The sequence below is a fragment of the Nilaparvata lugens genome, chromosome 3 (assembly GCF_014356525.2).
Source record: "Nilaparvata lugens isolate BPH chromosome 3, ASM1435652v1, whole genome shotgun sequence".
Taxonomy (NCBI): Eukaryota; Metazoa; Arthropoda; class Insecta; order Hemiptera; family Delphacidae; genus Nilaparvata; species Nilaparvata lugens.
In genome coordinates, this window is record NC_052506.1 from 5,081,172 (window position 1) to 5,089,307 (window position 8,136).

General features: G+C 34.3%; 1 protein-coding gene across 1 annotated transcript in view; it reads right to left on the bottom strand.

Annotated features, from left to right (window-relative positions):
• Positions 1 to 2,739, bottom strand: part of LOC111061659 (GRB10-interacting GYF protein 2) — a 91,430-nt gene extending 88,691 nt beyond the window's left edge. The window contains 1 exon segment of the mRNA XM_039425304.1: positions 2,597 to 2,739. The gene's annotated coding sequence lies outside the window, so the exon portion shown is untranslated.
• Between the last annotated feature and the right edge of the window lie 5,397 nt (positions 2,740 to 8,136).

The window sequence follows — 8,136 nt, forward strand, 5'->3', positions numbered from 1 at the left end:
GTTCACGGTCAACTCAAGTTTTCACAAACAATTGCTATAATAACCATTCATTAAAATGAGCTTGTATATTTAGAACTTACGATCAAGAATAAACTAAACTACATTTAGGAACTACAGATCACTATAATGATCATTAATAAGCTTCATCAGATCAACTGATCTTTCACATACAAAACCGAAAGTTTTAAACATAGTCATTAGGTGGAATGATAACTTAAACATGACAACAAAACTATCTATTAATGGATTCAGTTTTGTCTATTAATATAAATTGTTTTCATGTTTAGGAAATATGAACCAAAAATCTGTTGATACTGGAGTAAAACTAAAAAACTTTTATACGGTAGCCGTTGAGTGACAAAATATTGTACTGTACAATCAACGGCTATTGTTTGTCACTCAACGGCTATTGTTTGTCACTCAACGGCTATTGTTTGTCACTCAACGGCTATTGTTTGTCACTCAACGGCTACCGTATAAAAGTTTTTAGTTTTACTCCAGTATCAACAGATTTTTGGTTCATATTTCCTATGTGAAATGTCCTATATGAAATGAGTGTATTAGAGCAAATGTAGAATAACTGAACACTTCCAGCAATGTTTCTCACTTGCATAATCTTATACTTGCATTATTACTTCCATTATCTTATACTTGCATTCTAATTCCCAGATTGTAACACTTATTTTAGTCAAACACTTTCAGCTACCTCTCCCATATCTGCAAGCTACAAAATTTACTTCGAATACGGAATTTTTCTGAATTATCATTTTCCATTACCACGCTCATTGGCATAAGCTTCATGTTTTTTTATTATTTACTACCTGCCTTTTCTACTTGTTCTTGCTGAGGATGTTGGCTATATGCGTCCAAGACTTGTGCAAGACAGGCAAGGATGCAATTTGAAAAAAAATTATATTGGCGTGATCGAAGCCACTTGGAAGCGATTTTGAGTAGTCTCCCAAGTATATCATGAATGACGGCCTTAAAATATACTTAAATATATAAGGAACAGTCACGTGGCATGTCAGACAGTATTATAAAATGCAATTTTAATCAGAATATACACATAAGTTTACCGCCCATTGACCAAAGACACAGTTTAAGCCTCTCTAGCAACGATAATGTGAAACATATGCATGACAGTTGTAACATAACCTAAAAACGGTGCAAGTAATACCGGTATAAATGCTGTTAACAGGTAGTTAAAGTCTGGTGTCCCTAGAGTAGTTGACTCAATAAGAGTTTATGCCTTGCAACAGGCTTAGACACTTCGTGTCCTAATACCGTTCCAGCTTAGTGTCTTTATGTAATACGGGTCTTATGAAGAATTGAACCCCCTTATTAACACCAGGCTGAGTCGCCGAAGAAACCCTGTAGGCCTAATATATTAGTCAGTATAACTAATTCCCCATATTACATTCGGACACCAGGCCTGATGTCGCCTACGTGAAACAAACACATAGAATTCTTTTAATTTAAAAATAATTGTCAAATGTTTGTGACAACAAGATCTTACTCCTATATGTTGTCAACTCTTTCATAATAGGCTATGAGCTAATAATTTTGAAATACTGTAAAGCGATCAATGATACTGAAAGTTTTTTCACATACCTAGTTTATACCAGAGCAGTCTATGATCAAATCATCCAGATACCAAAAAATGAAAAAGAAGAATCAAGTTAGCACCACTGGTAAAACAGCGGTCACCCTTCCATGTTCAGTTGAAAGAATACTTAACATAATAGCAAGTTACCTACATTGGTAGTGTTGGGACATTTGACCTACTTTTAAAAATGTAATTTATTCCAGATTTTATGTAATTCAATATTGTTTAAAAACGTTGTAAAGCGACACCCAAATAGAATATACAATGTTTGAAGAGAAGTGTTTTCAATTGATAACATAGCCTATAAAACATTATGAATAGGCTAGTAGCCCATGCTAAATATTACCGTACTAAAAAGGGTTAATCTCCTAACCAATTCAATATTTTCACAGAATTTAGTGATAAATGAGAATAATTTTGGTAAGCTGTCGTTATTACAGAAAAAACTGAGAATAAGTTAGTCATACACATTTGAAAAGTCTTCTCTAACCAAAATTTACCCTACATTCTCTAAAACTGAACAAATCAAACAGAATCATAAAGATATAGCAGACCTACATAATAAGCCTGATTGGGCTGAAAAATCTGATAAATTTTTCAATTGATGTTATTAGTGGGCAAGCATGTAAATCACATTGAAAAATAAAGTGTATAGAACACACACCATGACTGTCCAGCAGATAAACAAATAATACCTAGCTTTATCATAAACAAATTAAAATACGTCAAACCTGTATAGTTATCTGCAGCTATATTAAACGAAATTGAAGAATATTTCTATAGCGATGTGTAGAAATAAACGTGCTGTGACCAGAAATACAGACAAAAACTTAGTCTACAGCAAATCAGCCAAGGTGGCAAAGACAAGATCTACATCTACTAATATCAAAAAATTCTAGGCATGACCATCTTGACGCATAAGATTTTTAGATCAGGGAATTTCGTAGATTTATTATTAGAATTATAAAGTGATTCAAAATTTGTACATACCTGAAATTCTTGAAAAAGCACAAAGTTGAAGAAAACACCAATATCAATATGGCTGAAACTCTTTTACGAATGCATGCGCAGAATACGGTCACGTGACGTGAGTACACCAATCAAAAACTGCGGTACCTTTGAGCAAGTAAAAATACAGAACGCTGTCCTGTTTTGTTGTTTACCAAAATCAGCTGGTTTCTGAAAATAATTTCCAGGAGATAGGAGAATTCCAAAAATAATCTGAGGGATAAATAACTATTCAGAAAATTTATGTAATTCAATAGTCAAGCAAGCATTGACTTGAATATTATTTCAATTTTAATCAACTTTCTTAGCATTCAATTATAAAAAAATTGATTGCATGCATTTATCCAATGACCTTGGCCTTTCTTCAATAAGTTGAAATGCTTCTTTTGAATTATAGGCAATGATTGCCTGTTCGTAGTTCAATTCATGCTCTTCCTAATAATATTATTGGAAAATACAATAGCCTTCTATTGAAATATGCTAACAATATATAATTGGAAGTAAATTTGGCGCCTGACTTGACTTGTAAGCACACAGAGCAACTTGTCTGAGTGAAACACAATATTTTGAGCAGAACAAACTTCTCGAATGGAGGTTAGACGAAAATCAGCTTCTTGAATAATGTAATAGCGGTAATTGTGACGGGTCGCCTGAATTGGGAATATCTGGAACTCAAAATATCTTGCAGCTGGCCGGAATTGGAAATATATGGAACTCCGAATATGTTGACAGGCGGAACTCCGAATATCGTGCAGGCCGGCGGAACTCAAAATATCTTGTCAGCTGGTGGAATTGAAAGTATGTGGAATTGGAAATATATCGAACTCACAGTATCGATCGTTATTAGCGAGACTGCGTAAATGTGTGATGAAACAAATTTATCGCAAAACAAATATGAAGGGTTCTATAGTGAGGTCCACGTTATAATGACTATTAAATCAACTTTGGTTTTGCTATCCTTGTACATCATTCGAAAAAGCCGGTGGTATTATCCTTTTCTAGGTCCACAACGATGCCAATTATGTTTATGACAGTGTAGAAATATAATTAATTAATGCAGAGAATCGGCATCACTATTCTTCTATCTTTATCCACTGTCATTATAACGTGGACCTCACTATATTGATATTTCTTGTCAGATGGCTCGTTGAAGTTCACTAATAACTGAATATCACTACTGCAGTAAGATTTACATTTTAACAGAGTAGAATAAAATATCTATCAACCTAACCTTTCAAAAAACTGAATCATTATTAATATAGCCTTTTTTGTCTATGCTATTACTGATAATTATTGATCCACGCCATCCCAGTAGAAAAGACAGGGAGAAGACGCTTCTTGAACTTTATTTTTTATGAACAGTGACTTATCATGGTTTTGAGGCATTTGAATTGCCGTGAGTAGATTACAAGAGAATTTCAAAACCACTTGATAAGGACTGGAATTGAATCAGCTTTTTTGAACGACAGTATTCAAATTATTTTAGATTTTCCAATCAGAAATTTGAAATTGTAGTTGACGAAACAACCACCTGGAGCGCTAAATGGCAACCAAGTATCGATATTTTGCCTTCCGATATATCGATATCTGAACATACGATATATATCGGTTGAATGTCGATAATTTTGCTTGGTATATAGATTTTCAAGAATAATAATATTTATCCAAATTATGGCACCGACATGTTGCTTCGATCGATATCTTTGAAATCTTGCCATAACTATCACAAAATCAAAATATCGCATACCCAAAATTCATAAGCTGACTTTCAGTCAAACTGTGTAGGTTTTTTGCGATAGGTAGGTTTTGTGTGAGTTTTTTTGCTTTTAAATAGCTAATATTATATATTGATATGCTGATATAACTTCAATTGTTTTTTATAGTTGGAAAGCAGGAAACATGCATCTCAGAACATGTTTGTGTTCTATAGCTTGGATACACGTTAGCGTATGATTTTTGAGGATGCGATATCTTGCGCATAAAATTTTCCTCTGATGGAGGTACGAAAGACAATGTACTCGAAAGCATACTTACAAGCAGAGCTGACGTTGGACAACTTACCAACTAGTAAAGTTAGGACGTGCCAAAGGGACAGTCACAGTCTCATTAGCTGATCCCTTGACTGATTTACCTCTTCCACAGCATCAAAATGGTGCTATAGTAGAATTTACGTTATAAAGTCAGCACCTATTTAACATTGCTTTCATTGTCTGGCAGCTCTATCCTCTTTTACCTCCACTACCATCATCATCATACAATAGCTATAATGAAATTCATACTCTTCAAAAACGTCAGAGACAAATTTCGGATCTTATTGGAAATTTCTTTCTCTTTATAATCATATATCATTGGATTTGTATTTTGACTGAGTTTTCTAGAGTTGTCGTTTTCAAAAATCTCAAAAACTAAGACTGATATAAGAAAATTTTACCTGACATATTTTGGTGCAAATTTCATATTTATGGTCTTCAACTGTTACACCTTTTTTTGTGAAACTCTGTATTGGATAGGAATACCAGGATGACTTGAATCATATTATTCTAGAAGTCGGTGGGTACAGAGAATTGTCAACTCGTTTTCCACTGACTTTATAAAATAAATCTCACTATTGAGGCCCACTGCAAAGTGGACCCATGCTAATCCATTAAAAGCAACCCACGCCATGGGATGTTTATTGTAAACCATTGCTAGGCTTTTCTTTCTAGACATCTGTGTAATACATGGAATGAAAAAGGCAATTCACTTGTCAGCTGATTGATTATGAATAATTCTAAAGCAATGGTTTACAAAACATCCCACGGGTTGCTTTTCATGGATTAGTGTGGGTCTACTTTGCGGCAGGCCTAAGGGCCTTAAATATAGCAAATAGAATTCAATCAACCAACTGAGTTGTTGCTATAGTAAACGCAAATTAGAGAGGCGAGTGATGGTGGCTCCATCCATGAGTGAAATTGGTAAATTTCAAGTAGTAAAAAAGGTTCAAACAGCTCGTCTCCTTCATGTTTGTAACCTGACTTCTCATTAAAAATACTTTTTTTCAAGATTTTCCAAATTCAGCCATGTATTTCATTCGAACTGAATAATTTGGAATGGACATCAACATTTCAAGCACCAATTCAAGCCTTCACTGAACCGTTGTAATTGTACAAGTGACGATTCTTTGTTTGTTATTCTCTAGAACATAAATAAAACCTGATTTTAAAATTAAATTGTCATAATATGATTGACACATCTCCAATATCTAGAGTAACATGAATGCAATTCAAAGCTTTAAATTTACCAATTTCACTCAGAGATGGTGCCAACATCGCCCACCTCACCCAAGGTCTATAAATACAGGTCATGACACTCGTGTTCCTCATGGAGCGGCCATGAGGTCTTTATGGCGGTACATTGAAAATCCAATCTAATTCAATTTGCTCGTAACAAAATTATGCATTTTAAAAACAATATTATAGTTCATAATAATATGTGAATTCAGGGTTTCAATTTCTTAATTATGAAATTTCAACAATAAATGCTTTAATTATTCATTTATTATTAGAAATTGTTCTTGTTCTTGTATTATGATTCATAAAGCATTGGGCAAGACAGAAAGATGCGAGGCCAATTTCAAAAAGAGTTTCAAGTTCCTGATCAATTAAATCTAAAAATCAACAATTCAGTTCCTAGTTGGAATCTAAATGTTATTATTCTACCTGAACAATTTATTTTACAATTCAAAGCCAAGCAATAGTCCTTGAACAATATTACAAAATGACACATCATGTTGTTCAATCCATAATGATAACAGGTCATAAATTTGAAAATTGGTGAACTAGGACCCCATAAAATGGCGATTTTGCAATGCATCACAGGATTGTGTCATGACCTGTATTTGTAGACCTTGACCTCACCAATTTGCGTTTACTATAGCTATTTGTTGGCTTGAGCCAACAAGTCTAGCATGTAGTAATTTTATAATCAGGAATAATACAGAAGTTGGCTATGCATAACTGGTTACTTCAGCTTCAGCACACCTCCGCACCAAAAAACTAGGGATCAACAACTAATCAAACCACATCTTTTGATTTGGACTAAATTTGAAATGGCAACTGTTCAGTTATTCAAATCACCTAAAATTATTTCTCATCAGTTCTAAAATCCTATCTTAAGGCCTTTATCCACTGTCAAAAAAGCTTGTGTAAACCAGTACTTAATAATTAATGAAAACAATATAAAAGCTTGTAGTATCCTTTTATAAAAAACTTTAAAAGGGTACTACCTACTAGTTTTTATTAATTTGAATAAAGTAGCCCATATAAAGCCGTGTTCACACTGAACAAATGTTCGGCAAACATGTTTGTTGAGGAGCTCAGGGACAAACATTCTTAAAAGTTTGGACAATCATTGTTTTTTGAAAAAAAATTACTGTTTTTCCAAACATTTGCAGTGTTGACAGCTGTAAAACATAAAACCTGTTCTCCCCACTTACAAATATCTTGTTTGGTGATGCGTCCACACTAGCCTCGGGCAAACATTGTTTGTCAAACATAATAAAATTTACCCAAACTGTTTCAACAAACATGTTTGTCAAACATTTGTTCAGTGTGGACATGGCTTAAATTAAGTGATTTTAGTGAATATATGTTGATATGATGTAAAATTTGTGTGTGAGCCTGATGTTATAAGTACTAGTCTGCACAAGTTTGTTTGATCATGGATGGGGGCCATTGACAATCTATAAACACATCTTCGATGATCCATAGGCCTTCGTCCAATGGCCAATAAAGTGAATGCACACAGCAGCAGAGGTCTGCAGACAGACGTAGAAAAATTAGGGCTGGTTGCAGACAAACCACTGTCGCATGTGGGACCAACATACCACAGAACAATACGACTAACACAGAGAGACTTTCATACTACATTCGAGAAAATGCACATTAGTGCAACAGTTTCCATATGTTTGAAAACAGCTGTATGATAAAAAGATCTGATAACAAAACCCGAGTATGATACCCATTGAAATATCGTAGGCTGAAGCATTGTATTAGAGGCTGCTATGCAATTATGCATAAACAAAATCCAGCTTAACTTCTGTACCACAATCGCAGTTGCTGTGACTGAAAACAGCTGTATGATAAAAACATCTGATAAAAAAACCCGAGTATGATACAGTCACAGCAACTGCGATTGTGGTACAGAAGTTAAGCTGGGTTTTGTTTATGCATAATTGCATAGCAGCCTCTAATACAATGCTTCAGCCTACGATATTTCAACGTCACAGTGTAGGCCTAGAATTAAATACATGATTGGTGAAAAAGATTTTAAAAAATACCAGCTGATCTTCTCCAATCATGTATTAGATTCCAGGCCTACTACTCTGCGACGTTGCAATATCATAGGCCAGGGCCTTGTATCAGAGGTGGCTATGATAATTGCCATCGTCGACCACAGCAGGTAGAGAATTTCAGATTTCAATTAGTCTACATAACCTAAAAGATTATGTTCAATTATGTTTTAATGGGGCAGGTTGAGCTTAT